This window comes from Vicia villosa, linkage group LG1, assembly GCF_029867415.1.
Source record: "Vicia villosa cultivar HV-30 ecotype Madison, WI linkage group LG1, Vvil1.0, whole genome shotgun sequence".
NCBI lineage: Eukaryota > Viridiplantae > Streptophyta > Magnoliopsida > Fabales > Fabaceae > Vicia > Vicia villosa.
The window spans coordinates 10,007,245-10,024,454 of NC_081180.1; the positions used below are offsets into that span (position 1 = coordinate 10,007,245).

The 17,210-nt window shown below is 35.8% G+C and overlaps 1 long non-coding RNA gene across 2 annotated transcripts; it reads left to right on the top strand.

Moving 5' to 3' along the window:
• The first annotated feature begins 486 nt into the window (after positions 1–486).
• LOC131628101 (uncharacterized) lies at positions 487–2,610 on the top strand. Of its 2 annotated transcripts, none has more exons than XR_009291669.1 (2): positions 487–1,089; positions 1,447–2,610. It is a non-coding gene; the product is annotated as an uncharacterized LOC131628101 (long non-coding RNA). The 2 variants fall into 2 exon arrangements; XR_009291667.1 differs by having other exon boundaries at positions 487–1,070.
• Positions 2,611–17,210: the final 14,600 nt, after the last annotated feature.

Sequence of the window (17,210 nt, forward strand, 5' to 3'; positions counted from 1 at the left end):
AGATCCCGGGTTCGAACCCCACTTCTGACATTTTGTCACTTTTTCTTACTAACCTCATTTTTTCATTTATGTTAAAAAATCACAAAATATAGTTTTCTTAATCAATTTATACCTTTTAATTTTAAATTCAAAATAACACAAAAAATAGTTTTTATTCTTAATTTTCGTTTTTTATTATTTCAGGTATTTTTAAAAATATTATTTGTTTGTTTTCATCTTATTCATGATTTTCTTCATAAAATAGTCAAAAAATAAAAATATGTATATAGGATGGTTTTTCATTTAATTGTCCCAACAAATTAATTTTATTGATTTTATTAGTTTGATTCTTCTATTTATAGTAGAAATTAAAACAAAATAAATCAATAACTTTAATTTTGTGGAATAGTTTTAATTTGATATTAGTTTTCCTTTTTTAAGATTTAACCTAATTTTTTTTCTAATATATAAGGAGGCCAAGAACTAATCCTAAGGGGGACTCACGGACAGACTCTCTCTTTCACTAAACTCTAATCCCTATTTTGTCTCCACGCACAGTACACACTTTTCCACAGTTTTTCTAACCTATTCTCTCATACTTTTCATACACAAAGGAACTCTTATTCCACAAGACTGACGATTCACGTACAAAACACATATATTCCTAACCTTTTTTTCCTTTTCTAAACAAAGAAACCATTCAGTATATTTTTATACTAGAATCCTGCCATCAACAACAGTTACAACACTAACCATAATCCTAGGAATTCAAAATCAAACATGCTTCCATTGTTTATTCTTTAATATTAATATAGTATTTGTTCTTTGGCATTAATATTATTTGTTTCCTGAAAGTTACAGCAGGAAGAGATTAGAGCAGCAATTTAGCGTATCAATTTTGCAGGGGATTCGGACTCCAAAAAGCTCCAACAAAACTCAAAAAATTATGGAAACAAGACAGGGCCGGATTGAAGGTGGCGGCCGGATTTAGTCTTCTTCAAGGATCAAACAAGCAATAGGAGTGTTCTCTGAAGTCATTGCCTCCGTTCTAGTTCATCACCACATCCAGAACCACAACAACCATGGCCACGGTTTGCAATTTCTTTTCGAGTTCAGTTACAGTAATATATGTATCTTTAATTTTTAATTAATTATTTATCCTTTTATTACATATCTTTTTTTATTTATTTTCTTTTCTTTTCCCTTCTACCTTATTTATATTAATAAAATTATCTTTTAATTAAATATTTTATGACTATTTAACTTATTTAATCGAACGTTCGATTATTTTTTATTTTTTATGATATATATTAATTTAGTCACTTTACATGTTTAACCCATGACTTTAAACCCTGATTTTATTTTAACATGGTAACTAATCACTGTATTAACTGTTGAACCCTAAATAAGGGTTTACGAAGAAAATGCCCTACACTAAAAACCTTTTCTTTTCGCATTCCTTTTCAGGATTAATCAAAAATCTTCCGACTATGCGCCATGCCTTTCACAAAGCTAAGTACTTTCTCTCTATTCTATTTTTAATTTATTATTCTATTTTCTTTTGTGGTTAATGAAGTTTGCCCTCGAACTTGATAATGCACTCACTCTCTGCTTTTTGCCTCTTCTTTCTCCTTTTCAGGCTTTGTCAATTGCCAAAGCTACGTTATTGGTAACCCTAAACCCTATTTTTATTTGATGCCTTTTATTATTATTACTTGTGTCAAACCCTATTAAGGGATCCGCTGGTTACAATTTCCCTCCCCCATATTACTGTTTCTTGCCTTATATTATCTGCGTGGTTAGTAAAATAGGGAGTGGCAACCATGAATTGAATTTAGAATCGCTAATTTACAAGATAATATAATTGAATATAATCACGTGATTGGTGCACACACGCACGCTTTTGGGTAACCCTCTCTGTTGCCTTGTTGCCCGTTGCCTTGTTGCCTGTTGCCTTGTGTTTTTTTGCAGAATAAGCCAAGTCCCTCGAATACGAGGATACCTCAGCCATGTTGCCTCGATCAAAAGGTCACGACCCTAAATGATGCTGCCTTCGATACACAAATGACCTCGACCCTCGGAAGTTGCCTACGGAAAAAGGCTGAGGTATCTTCTGGCTGCCTACGAAATGGCTTATTCTGATCCTTGCCTTAGACTACCTGCCCTTCTATGGCATGGGACAGTCTTATGGCAAAGGATGCTTCGATGACACTTCAACCTCCAAACGAAAGGCTTCCTGCCCTCTTATGGCAAGGATAGACCCTTTCATTCTGAAAGGCTAAAAAGAGACCTATCATCTGAGTTTAAGGTAATTGCCCCTAATTGCCTTGCAATGCTCAAACCTTTTTATTATATTCTTTCTCATAATTTTTCAAAAGGGCAACGCTTATTCACAAGCTAAAGTCCCTATCTCTTTCATCTACATTTTCTAAACAAACGAGCAAGCAAAGCAATTAAGAGCCCATGGAAAACCATGGATGCAAAGGGTGCCTTACACCTTCCCTTTGCATAAATTACCCCCCGAACTTAGATCTTCTTTAAAAGGTTTTTTTCTGTTTCTTTTTGCCTTTCTGATTTAGTTTGGATAAAATAAAAGTCGGTGGCGACTCTTGCTTAACCGCGACATTTCGATCGATAAAAAGTCAGTTCACCGTATTACAAGACTGCTTGAGGAAACTCCTAGAAAGGATCGTGAGATTTGTCTTAAAGAAGACTACATAAAAAGTTACGGTGTAATGTATCAACCAATGTATGTAATGCATGATTTGTATGTATTTGTATGATGCTCCAATGATAGGTTATTAATAACCAAAGCGTATATAGTTCGCTGGAGTTGCAGGTCTCTTTGATAAGATGGGGTGTGATGCTAGCGCGATTCCCCAATACCTGTTTTTGAAGATCTTAGTTAGGAGAAAGATCTGTAAAGTGCGGGAACACCTTTTTGTTGTGCACTTGCCCCAGTTTGCCCCTTTGAATTACTCCACGCCTTTACCCTTTGAGATTCTCCGCGCCTTTAATCTTTCGCGGTTCTCCACACCTTTAACCTTAGAGGTTCTCCACACCTTTAACCTTTGAATTGTTTACCTTATGGATTTGATATCCAATGCCCCCAATGTTTAGTGGAAAAAGATGCCCCTGATTGCCATGCCATGAAGGAAGTGCCCCAAGAAATAACCTTGTTGTATGCTTCGACGTTTAGATGAGAGGGTGTGCCCTTGATCTCCAGGATATGGAGGGCTATCCATAGTGTTCTATCCTTTTGATTTTGAATTCTTCCCTTGTTTGACATGCCCATGTTTGTGATTGCTTCGAGGTGTGCCCCAGGTTGATTGAACCTTTAGGAAGATTGCCCCTAGTTAATAGGACGTTTGATTGCATGCCCCTGCGATCCTTGAATTTTTGCCCCTGTTAAGGGGAACCCTCTAGATGTGATTCCCCCCACTCTAGGGTCTTTATTAGAAATATCGCTTTTGATTAAACCAATTTCGAGGTCTCCTCGATGCTAAGTGTATACTTGTAGATGACGTTGTACCCTTCGAGAAGTAACTCCAATGCGATGCGTATGCAACTTTTGAAATCAAAGTCCGTTGTGAATTAGGACTGGATGAATGCTTGAAGAAGCGCAGTGGTTAGAAATAGTTTTTAACAAACTTAGGAGTCAGTATAACAAATCCTGCGTAATATGCTTTCATAGTTAACCTTGCCTCAATTAGGACTTTTGAATGTTGTAACTTGGCCTGGTTCACAGTTTTAAGAAACAATGGATATAAGGCTCAAAGTTTATTTACCCCACTCCTTTCTCCTTGATGTTCTCCGAATCCTAAAAGTTCGCTTAATCCAATGGATGTGCTTTGTTTGCAAGAGAACCGCTTTGGTTTTGATGTCGAGCAGAAGCCCTAGTAGAGATCCAAGCACTGATGGAAAATGTTGTAAAGATCCGAGTATTGATGTGAAGCTTTGATGGTTTAGCAGTCACAAGTTTATCCTTTGTATTTCGCCTTAGTTTTATTCCTTATTTTGCATGAACAAAATCCTTTGAATTTGATCCATCGGGATGCCCTAATTTTTGCCTAAGTCGTTTTTGTTTTCTTTTATGAAATTTTTCGTTTTGACTTAGCGGGCGCTTTTCTCCTTTTTCTTTTGAATACTCCTTTTGAGATTGATCCCTGGATATTGAATGTTGTGACTGCTATGTTGATTTTGATTTGCAAGCTTCGCCTTTGATACGTCCTCGATCTTGCTTGATGTATTGAGGAAGAAGGTGTGGTGAATGTTATCTCCATTGCTTCCTTATTCTTAGATGAATGCGAGGAAGAAGATATGCTCGAACCTTTGCTTTGCTTGATCCTTATGCTCGAACCCTTGCCTGGATTGACTGATTCTCTTGACAACCAAAATACACCATTGGATTAATTGAAATCTACCCTGCCCCTGGTTAAAATCAAGGTTTATTTGAAAAGTAGAAACAAACTCCAACTCCTGGCTCGAGGGGGGTAACGAGGGATTAACATCCTTATATCTCCACTGTTTATTAATTGAAGCAATGCCTGTACATCCTCGGCTCGGTCTTACCTTGAAAGCATATGTTTAGCTGGACTTAGTCATTTGTATTCGTCATTATCCCTCACGTTTGTTAATAATTTTAAAAATAGAAGTGTGCGACTAGAAAGCCGTAGTAGTGAGCGAATGAATCGACTCCAAAACCTGCATGGCCATCCCATTAGAATTGTTAATCCGAAGGTACAACTTTTATCTTGAGCAACACCTAGCGATCGTGGGGTTGAAATTCTGAGCATGATAAACACCTATTGATCCTAGGGACAATCCCCTTTGTAAATCTGGAGACCTTGTTTTACTCCTTAGTTCATGGACTTGTAGAAGTAAAAGGGTAATCTCGAATTCTCCTTGGGCACGTCGAACCTGTCGAGAATGAATTGTTAGCGGTGGGTTTTCGTCGTATCGGAACTTCATGAGTTTCCTTTGACTGAACCTCTTTTGCTTTTCCTAAGGATAGTATTACACCATTGCAACCTTCAGGGTTTGTAGATTGATAAAGATAGCCTATGACCCTTTTGCCACTTGGTGTGGAGTTAACATACGTCGCCTTTCCTCCATCGTAGTTATGCATTTTTGTTCAGGATTTTGCCCCAGTTGGACTAATCCTTGCCCCCAGGTTATCGTAGAGCGTCCTTGTAAGTTAGATATGTTCTTAGACGAACCCCTTTATGACTAGATACCCCTTGAGTGTATCTACGAGGGAACTTCTTTCGTTGAACTAATCCTTGCTTGATGATAACCTTTGTTGTATTTATGATCCTGTTACGACAAGGCATGGACATGTGGCATGACGAAAGACATCCCTTTTTTTTTAGGCTCATTCCCAATGATTTATCCTCCTTTCTCCATAGTCTACGATCCTTTTTCTTTGCGAGTCTCAGGAAGTCGGCTACCACGGAAAGTGTGGGTGTGGGCGAAGATGCGAATGTAAATGTATGAATGCATGAAAATGAAAATGCATGCGTATGCGAGAGACTCCTTGTATTATAGATGTTACGACACGCCAATGGAAATCCCTTAGATTAGGGAATATGCAGAAGGTAGCGGCTGGTGACCGTTCAAGACAGTCCCCAAGTCTCATGGCCATCGAGAGGCCGTTCAACGTGTACCAACGAAGATGTCCCTCGTGGGATGGTTCTCTATGCGGAACACAACCTATCTAAGGACGATATCAGATGAAGAGAAATCCCTACAGGCTAGGGATGGGATATGTAAACGGAAATCCAAACCCTACAAGTTAGAGGGTGCGCGGGAATAAGCATGGAGTGACCGTTCAGGACAGTCACTAGATCTCATAGCCATCGAGAGGCCAATCAAACGCATGCTAATGAAGTTGTCCTTCGTATGAGGGATGTGATTTTTTTTGGAAATAGAATCCCTACAGGCTAGGGGACACGTAGATGTAAGCACGGGGTGACCGTTCGAGACAGTCACTGAATCACATGGCCATCGAGAGGCCAATTGACGTGTGCTAACAAAGACGTCCTTCGTGGGAAGGACATAATTTTAGAAATATAATCCCTACAGGCTAGGGAACTCGTAGATGTAGGCAGAAGTGATCGTTCAAGACAATCACTAGATCGCATGGCCATCGAGAGGCCAATCGACGTGCGTAAGCAAAGATGTCCTTCGTGGGAAGGACACGGTTTTAGAACATGATCCCTACAGGCTAGGGCACGCGTAGATGTAGGCACGAAGTGACCGTTCAAGACAGTCACTAGATCGCATGGCCATCGAGAGGCCAATTGACGTGCGTAAACGAAGATGTCCTTCGTGGGAAGGACACGGTTTTGGAATTAGAATCCCTATAGGTTAGGGGATGCGTAGGAATACCTGCAAAAATCAAAATGCAAGGCATTCGCAGTATATAAATTGCATATATAATAAGCACGTAAGCACATAAGCCCTAGGTTCATAGGTTCGACGTAACGGCTTAGGGTGCCTACCCTTCCCATTGGTATGTTCTAGAAGGTCTCATGGGATCGTTCATAGCCGCCGAGACTTTTTGTCTCTTTGGATTTTGGAACAACTCATTGGTCCATGAGGTTCGAGTTTTAGGGGTTGGTTCCCAGAGAGATCAGCTAAATACCCAGTCCAGCCCTCAACAAGGTCGAGCCTCGTATCAGACCTTTCCGAATATTTAACCCACTCTGAGTGGAATTATAATAAGACTCGTAGGCGATGTAATTCCCCTCTGGTCATTATTATAATTCCCACGCTTAGGTTTAACAACAATTTATATACAACCCAAAATATGCAGTAAAATAACAAATATTCAAGTATACAAATATTTAATTAAATCACTGTAGATAAATGAAATTGCGAATAAATAAATAAATAAATAAAAATTTAGATATTTATAAAAAAAAACCACAAACCCTAAAATGGCGAATAAGCCAAACCCTAAAAAATTTGCCAAAACCCTAAATAACTCGCCAAAACCTAAACCCTGCCAAAACCTAAAGGAGCATAATAATTTACAGTTTTGTTATCACTAATCCCCAGCAGAGTCGCCAGCTGTAGCAACCTGCCCTAAAAATTTAGATTTAGAGTCGCCACCTATTCTGAAGGGCGAATAGGAAACCCTACGCAGTTTAGAGATTCGGGGTAAGTTATTATAATCAGGTTGAGGGAAGGTGTTAGGCACCCTCAACCCTTTCCTATTGGCTAACATTTAAAGATAGAGGTTCATGGCAAAAGATAAGGTTTATAGCTAATGAAATGAAAAGGGTAAAAATTAAGATTTAGAACTGAATTGAGATTTTAAGGGGGGAGACTCGCCTTGTTACCAAGTGCCTACGTACCTCCTTATGGAGGATCAGAGTCAACGTAGTTCGGGCACAGGGTTGTACGCCTTAGAATTAGAATTTTGTGCTTTGAAATTGTTTTGAAGGCTTTTTGAGTGGCCTATCGTAGTTTTGAATAAGGATGAAAATCCGTAGTTTGATTTGAAGTGTTTTGAATGTTTTGAGTTTTGGGCGTACAACCTTGATTTGATATGGCACCGTTAGATGCGATGACCAATAGATTTGGTCAGTATAGCTAACGGATTAAGGGGCATTGCTGGTTACTCAGATCGATAGATTGATCGTCGCGGGCAGCAAATTAAACGTGTTTTGAATTTTGTGTATTTTTTATCTCTCGTCTAATGCGACTAATAGCTTTAGTCGGGTCGAGGAGAGAATTAATTGAAGTTTTGATGTTTTTGCCAGAATGGTAATGGGATTGGGCGAACCCTAATGCATTGATGACTTTTCCGGGGTTTCTTGTTTTTTAAGAATTAAGATTAAATTAATTAAATCAGATAACCGGACAAATAATCGAGAAAATATTATAACCTAAACCCTAATCTTTAGCTAATCCTAATTTCATTCTAATCCTAATTTTATTATTTAATTCTAATTAACACAATTAAATTATATGCATATATATGTTTAAACAATTGCATAAATAATAAATAATATATATATATATATATAAAATACAAAGGAACCTGGGTAGTGATTGTATGTGGACGCCCCCTGAGGATTCATGGTAGACCATCGCCTCCTGCCCCTTTGGATCTTGCTCGTTGTGAAGCCGGCGGCCAGGATTTAAAGGGTATACCATGGTCTCATGTTGGCTGTACACACAGGATCTTGTAGTTGAAAGGTTAAGGAAAAAAATAGAAGTAACGTCTGGGGGCGGAATCGAACCCATGTTCGCATGCGTGAAAGCCTTAACAAGCCCCCTCTTCCCACTGGGACAATTCTCGTTTCTTGATAATAAGATCAACATAAAGAGTAATATACGAATATAACTTCCCAAAAATTGAAACAAAAATACGCGCTCAGGCCTTCTCCTTCTTCGTGAAGTTTTTTTTCTGAAAATCCCAGTACTTTTACCCACGGTTGCCTTCCATAGCCACAGCTCCTGTACACAAGAATCTTGCGAATAATAAGAGAAAATTAACAATAAGATAATGTTTTGATTCGTTTTCACCCCCTAAATCTAATGGTGATCTCCTTTTTAGCCAATTTTGCCTGCAAGAAGAATCCGCAATACAGAGATATAAACCCTAGCAATGACATAATCTTATTCTTGCGGTCAATCACGAATTAAACCACCCAGAAACTTCCACAGCATCACAACAATCATAACAACGCAATCAAAATAGCTTAATCGGACATGAATGAGTGTATTCAATCTTAGACAAAAGTGTGCAAACCGTGGCCTCTGTGGGAGTGTTCTTGACGCTGCAACCTTGGAGGATGAACGAAAATCCTTTTGTGATGTGCTAGGGACGTGTTTGAATCCTCAACAGTTTCTGAATTCCTTCCAAACGACTAGCACACAATTCAGTTTTTCTCCAAAAATTCGGTTGCTCTTTTCTAGTCTCCCTGCCGATTCTCCTCCTTCCCCCTGAAAACCTTCTGTCCTCTTATATGTGATTTCTTTAGGTCAACAAATATGGTAAGAATTGATCATTGAGTGTGATTGAAAATTGATTAGAAAATTTCATCTAAACCTTCTTGTTTTGGCCCAATGAGTCTCCCGAACTCCCTTGGCAGAAAATATTAGTGTCCCATGTTTTTCTTTTTGGATTTCATTCATGCTTCATATTTTTTATTTAGTAATTAAGTGAATAAAATAAAAAAAACCTAAATAAACAAACAAAAATATTATGTATTATTTATTTGGTAATTAAATGAATAAAAACCTAAAATAAATAAACAAAAGATATTATGCATTATTTATTTGGTAATTTAAATGAATAAAAACCTAAATACATAAAAATATATTATGAAGCTAAGGAATGACCCTTAAGTTTTTTTTTTTAAATAAAATTGCAAGTATACTCGAATTTTAACCGTGGTTCACGTGTCTTTTCAAAACTTAAGTTTCACCATTTTGCTCCCTTTTGAACTTTCACCGAATTTATAAGAGAGCGGGTTTGACAATAGAAATGTCAAACCCCATGACTCTTAATTTTGACTTTTGATGAATTGAAAGACGCAGATTTGATCGGGCAAATTTTGGGGTATGACACTAAGATAATAAGTTCATCTGGATCCCCAAGTGGTAATGTGATGGTTTAGTATTGATATTCCAAAGGATGGGAAATCTACCTTGACTCATAATGTCAAGTGTTGGCTTCTTATTTCGGTTAGACCGTTTCTTTCCTTATCTTTTATTTTACGCAATAGGATAGCCTCTTCATCTCCTCCCATTCTTAAATTTTCAAAATCTTCTCCCTTTTTCAAAAACCTTCTTATGTTTGCAATCATTTTCAAAACGTTTTCTTTAAAATATCTTTTGCCCTTAGTGGCCTTTTCCTCTTTTTCTTCAAAAGTTTAGACACTGTTAATTGTTGAAACGAGTGGTTATACCCCACGATTTTGAAATTGATTGATATAATGAGATCTTTTCCGCGTGAGAGAGCTAGTGGCATACTCCTCGATTTTATCCGAGTTGGAGCCCTTCTTTCATTAGCGATGCAAAGAACTCGTTTGTTCTCATGCTCAAGATCAATGGCTGAGTATTTCTCTCCAACGACGATAAAGTGTTTATTCGTTTTAAAAATGTTTTCCCTTTTAAGCGGAACTACATTAGCTCTGACTTCTCCATTGCACCGAGGAGGTATGTAGGCACAAGGCTTAACGTCTTGCCGAGCTTATTTTAAAAATAAACAAACCCTTTTTTTTAGCACACACGACACAAATTTTCAAAAAGATTCCTGTGGAGTACCACAGATATTAGGGGTGCTTAAAACCTTCCCCTTGTATAAACAACACCCGTACCTAAGATCTCTTCTTTTTGTTTTAAAAACAAACTTTGGGTTTTATTCGTTCTTTTCCCTTTTTCTTTGGAAACAATAAAGCGCGGTGGCGACTTTCACTGAAATATTGAGTCAAGTCAATCCAATGGCTTCGATCTCAGATTTTCCCCGCTACAGAGAGTTTCTTTGAAGTGAGCTTGCGATCGAGGCAAAACGCACAATAGTAACAACGCTTGATCTTCATCATCGATCTTCACATCAATATTTTCAAGATCAAGAATCAGCTTGTTGAACATATCCAACTGCTCAGCCAACACTTTGTCTTCAATCATCTTGAATGAATACAAAGCTTGCTTCAGGTAGAGTCGATTTACCAGCGATTTGGTCATGTACAAACTTTCAAGTTTCACCCATAACCCTGATGTCGTCGTCTCCTTTGATACCTACCGGAGAACCTTATCACCAAGGCTCTACAAAATTGCGCTGTGTGCTTTCTCGATCATAGTCGTCTTCTCCGTTGTCGTTAATTCTGCATTCATGGCTACCTCTCCCTTCAACGCTTCCAAGCAACCCTGCTGAACCAGTATGGCTTTCATCTTCAAGCGCCACAGGCCAAAATCATTCACTCCAGTGAACTTTTCAATCTCATACTTTGTTGAAGGCATCTTCTCCACGCTCATTGCACCAATTTGTTGTGAATTCAATGCCAAGAACAAAGTATAAAAAACAAGGGAAGAATAAAGGACAAGAAGAAGAAGAACACAAGAATTGGTTATAACTGCTTTTCTTTTACTTTCTCTTAGAAACCAAGATTACAAGTTTACAAGAATAACAAATAACCTCTCTCAACTTAAATTAGGATTTGTTGTATTCAATGATGAGAGACTAGTATGTTATTTATAATAAAACCTAACATACTAACTAATGGGCTTTTTCCACAAGGCCCATTACACAAGCTAACTTAATAAACAAGTCAACTTAACAAACTAGGGTTTAAACACTAAAACCTAATTTAACATGCTAACAACCCTAGCATCTTCGACATAAGCAAAGCCCGTCCCGCTAAAACCCGCCGCTCGCCATACTCGCCCCGCCAAAGCCCGCCGCCCGCCAAAGCCTGCCCCTCCTCTAAAACTCACTAATTTGTTTAGTTAATTCTTGTAATTGCAATTCTTGAAGGTTTATTTATATATTTATTTATAAATATATGTAGTATTTTTTAAGTAAATTTGTTAAAAAGTTTCTTTTATAAAAAAATGTTTTAAAAAATAAGCGAAAAATTTAATTAAAAGGTAAAAAAAGCCTATTAATCTATTAAAATATATATAAATAAAAATGGCGGGTAAGCCCGCCTCCTGCCAACCCGCCATCTTGACGGGGCGGGCATAACTTTTATGCCCAATTTACTTGGCAGGCATGCCCGCCCCCTCGTTTTTTGGCGGGCATAAGGCGGGGCAGACGGCGGACAGGGCGGGCGGCCCGTTTTGCCACCCCTACTCACATCTATTATTCAATTTATAGTTTTATCTAGCTAGATAATAGATGAAACCATTATTATAGTAATAGAAATTATGAATATTTGTCTATTTGCTTTTCTCTTGCATCCAAATTCCAAAGCATTTTGGCTACACTCAGAGGACAGAACGGACCTACGCAAAGGTTAGAGTGTGCACAACTGCACATGCACATCCGACAAAAATATTTATATTATGAATAGTAAAAGTGTTTGTTGTACGATTTGAATAGATTTTAAAATAAAAAATCATTCTACTTCAAGATAAATTTATTTGTGATTTAATTTTAGATTATAAATTAAAAAAAAATTCTAAAACTAACATCATTTATTTAATTTAAATGGATTCTTGAAGTAATATGTAACCTATAATATATTAAAAATTAATAATATAAAATAAAAATGATAAATTTTAGTTAAAACTTAACACTAATAAACTAATAAATAATACTAAAAAATAAATATTTACTAATCATAAATTAACACAATATATCATATTAATAAAAATAAAAATATATATACGTGATTCGGTTTAATTTGAATATTTTTTAAAAAATAAATTCAAAATTCAAATAAACCTAACAGTTTTACCAAAATAACATCCAAACACATAGTATATTATTCAATTTTCACAATTTTCAATTAGTTAAAAAAACTAATAAAAATAAATAAATAAAATAAACAATATTAAAAAATAAATATCTATTAATAATAAATTAACATAACACACACACGCACACGCACACGCACACGCACACGCACACACACACACAAACACACACACACACACACACACACACAACACACACACACATATACGCGATTCGGTTTAATTTGAATCATATTTTAAAAATTAAATTCAAAATTCAAATAAACCTACACACGCATATACGCGATTCGGTTTAATTTGAATCATATTTTAAAAAATAAATTCAAAATTCAAATAAACCTAGCGGTCTTACCAAAATAACATCCAAACACATAGTATATTATTCCATTTTTACAATTTTCAATTAGTTAAAACAATAATACAAATAAATAAAATAACAATTAATAAATAATATTAAAAAATAAATATCTACTATTAATAAATTAACACAATATATCATACTATATATATATATATATATATATATACACACACACACACGAGATTCGGTTAAATTTGGATCATTTTTAAAAAAATAAATTCAAAATTCAAATAAACCAAACAGTTTTATCAAAACAACATCCAAACACATAGTATAATATTCAATTTTTTACATTTTTCAATTTTTTTTTTAAATCAATTTACAAAACTTGTAAAAAAAATCAATTTACTTTGGACACTTTCATTCCACCATCATGGTTCTTTACCCCTAGGTCTAAAATCTCTTGACTCACCAAACACCTCTTTAGTCATTTTTCTAATCTCTTTAGTCATCATATTCCAAATATAATTTGTACTTCTTTAATGTGGTAGTCCAAACTCCAAACCCACCCTCCAAGATCTTGTTTTGGAAAATTTCTTGTTTTTCACCTATCAAATGCCACCACTTGATCTATGGCACTACCGTATGACTTCTTCTATTTGGTCTCCCCTTAATTCTTACATCCATAACCAAAATTGTATGTTGGATAGTCAAGTTCTCTCCCGGAATAACTTTACAATTCAAGCAAATCTTCCTATTTGACTTCCTAATTAGAAAGAATTCTATCTGATAACATGCCACCCCACTTTTATATGTGATAAGATAATCATATCTTTTCCTAAACTGTGTATTTTCTATAGTAAGATCCAAACCCGACGAAAACTCCAAGATGGATTTACCATCCGCATTCAACCCCCCAGACCAAACCCCACATGCAAACTCTTATAACCTCTTGCTACGCTACCTACATGTCCATTGAGATCCCCTCCGAGAAAAATCTTCTTTCCTTGAGATCACCTCCTAGAAAAAGCTTCTTTCCTTGGGGTATATTCTGAATTAAACCTTCTAAATCCTCCCAGAATGTTACCTTAAGGTGTTATGGTAACCCAACCTGAGGTGCGTAGGTACTAGTAACATCAAAGGTGCCTTGGTTCGCTACAAATTTCAAATCTATGATTCAATCTCCTACTATTTTCACATCTACAATATCTTTCTTCCACTCCTTGTCCACAATAATACCCTCATTTTGTGATCTAAATTTTCTGGTGTACCAAAGTATAAATCTCGAAATGTCTAATTCTTTCACTTTTTCAACTGTCTACTTATTTTCTTGTAGGCACATAAATTTGATCTTCCTCCTAAACATAATATCCACTATTTCCATATATTTTCTAGTAAGTGTGCCTATATTCCATGATCCAAAGTGAATACTCATCTTATGAACTTACTTCTTTACCCATATCCGTTTAAAATATTGTGGGACCCGTTGATTATTTTTCTGTACATCCAGGCGGCGATGCAACGACCTTTACTCTTTTGACATTGTACTCAAGCCATACAACGCATTGCTTATGGGAAATGACCTAGCATTCACATTATTTCGTAATTGATTTATGTCATAGAGATTCGACAAAGTTTTATGATGGATGTCGACTGCCTAACACAATCCTCTCTTTTTATTCGGGCTTGGGAGCGACGATGTATAGTAAAGCTAACATAGGAAGGATTTTAGTTTGGTTTAGATTACTCCATTTAAATTGATCTAATTTATGTCAATAATATCTTAATCTTGGTTGATCCTTCAGTCAAGAAACAGTGGGTTATTTAGGCAATTTTTAGGGGGTTTAAGTTAGCTTCGGGCCTTGGGTTGATTTTCATAAGAGTAATCTGATTGAGATTAATGTTATTTCTTCCTTTTTTTTAGAGCTGACAGAGGATTTCCTCCATTGTAAGATTGATTCTCTTTCTTTTAGTTACCTTAGTTTACCGATAGGGGTCATCTTTCAGGAGAAAGCTACCTAGGATCCTTAAGTTAACCTTTCGCGGAAAAGACTTTACTCTTGGGATCATACATATGTTAACCTAAGGGAAAAAGTTATTCTCCTTAATTCTATCCTCAATGCTCTGCCTGTTTTCTTCCTATATTTTCTTAAAATGCTTGTGAAAGTGTGGAAGAAGCTAAATAGGATTCAGAGGTGATTTCTTTGGGAAGGTGTGAAGAAGGATTCCACGGTTTCTTGAGTGAAGTGGTCTGATGTGTGTAAACCTAAGAAGATGGGTGGTTTAGGTGTTAATCTAGCCCTATTAGCCAAGTGGAGATGAAGAATCTTAACAGGTTTGTCTAGTCTTTGGGTCAATATCATTTCTGCCTGGTATGGTGTTTCTTCTATGTGTGTGGATAGGTATGTGGGGAGGACCTATATTACCTTTTGGGGGAAAGGAGTGACTCTCCTCGATCCCAAAAATGATGATCCATGAAATGGTTTGACATAAGGTGATATGCGGTGTTCACACTATGTTTTTTTACCTTGTTTTCTTTCTGTTTTTGTTGTGTGATTTCCCTTTTTTTCTTCTTTTATGCGCTTTGGTGTCTTGTATATGCTTTTAGGTTATAAGCAATGTTTAGGACCAAATTGAAGTGAAAAGGATCAATAATTGCATGAAAAAGAAGTCATCTGGTACAAATTCCCTGCAGCCAACACGGTTGGGTCGTGTCACCTCACACGGGCCGTGTTGGCCACAACATCATCTCCCATACATGTGAGAAGAAAACAACATAGTTAGATCGTGTTATCTGACACTGGTCATGTTGAAGAAAACAACATAGTTGGATCGTGTTGTCTGACACAGGTCATGTTGCTCAGTACGCCCCCGTGTTAGATAGCACACTCGTGCCAGGCCCAGTTTCATCTACGAACTTTTCACCATTTGTAACGTTTTCTGACCTTTGGTGACTCCAAATTGTTCCAATGATGGATGAGTGATTTTTAATGTTACTTATGCGAATTTTGGGCATTTTATTGTAATATTTCAGTATAAGTAGCTTAGAATTTCTTGGAGAGAAATACCTTAGCATATATCCTAGTTTACATTGCAAAGTACTCTATTTTTGCTTAATCCATGTTTTATTCATTCTCTTATTATTATATTTTATATTGTGAATCGTGTATGCTTTTGTTAGGTTTGTTTTGCTTGAATTATATTTTATCATGAGTGAGTAGTCAATTAGGGACAACGGGTCATGACACTTGTATCATGACATATCCTATGTGTGTGCAAATGAATACAATAATAAAAATAGATAAGCAATCAAACAACTAATAATATGATAATTAATTTAATTTAATCCAAACAAGATGTTTGTACAAAATTTGATTAATTAGAAGAACAATCTACAATTATAAAATTTTCATAATAATCATCAGAAAGAATTTTTAGATGACAAGAACTAACACATACCTAAGCATAAACATTAAATCATTATAAGCAGTAAAACCTAACAACATGAAATTCTTAAAATCGATTACAACGTAAAAAGATGCAAACTACATAGAATTTAAAAAGAGTTACAGATTGAGAAAATTGTACGTCGGATTTATACTGGTTTAGTCTTGTCTCCATTGGTGAACTATTGAAAATTCGTTGTTCTTCCACTAATTTGAAATTATACAAGTGTCTTTTGACACGATAGATAATCACAGACAAATTAAAAACTTAAAGCTAACTATTAAGCAATAAAAATCTGAATCTTGATTTTCCTTATGTTGTACACAACTGACTAGATTGCAAATCCCTCAAGATCTTCACTCGATCTTAAACCAATCACTTTTTTTAGAACCAAAGCACTCTTACATTTTGTTGGCATCGATCTTCACTCGATCCTACCGAAATTCTCTTGTCAAAGTCTTTGATCTGATTAAGGAGCTAGAAAGTATAAGATTTTATCAATAACGATCTTCACCCGATCCTATCAAAACTCTTTGGGAGAAGAAAGTCTTATTTTTCTTCACCGAATGTCAATCTCCAAAATTCATAATCACAATATGATTCTTCACTATGAAAGTACAATCAAACTTCATAAAAATATTAGAATTCCTAATGTACCTTACAACTACTACGATCAAATTCTCATTTAGAGTAAAGCAACCACAAGAATGAATTTTTTTTTGGCTAAAATTGAAGAAGAAGCTTTTCATAAGAATCTCACGCATAACTAGTTTATACTAAAAAAAATCAACTTGCTAAGAAGTTTTTCTAAAAGGTTGATTTGAAATAAAGTTTGTGTGATTGACAAAATATTTTTTGGTTTTTCAAATATTGTGAGAGAACGCACAAAATTATTTTTGCAAAGATGAGTTCATTTATAAAGACAAAATTTTGGCTTTTATGTGTTAGAAATAAAACACAAAATAGATGAAAAAACAAGCACTATGACTCGAGTCAAAAATAAAAAATAATATGATTTAAATCAAATAAAAGAATGATATAAATC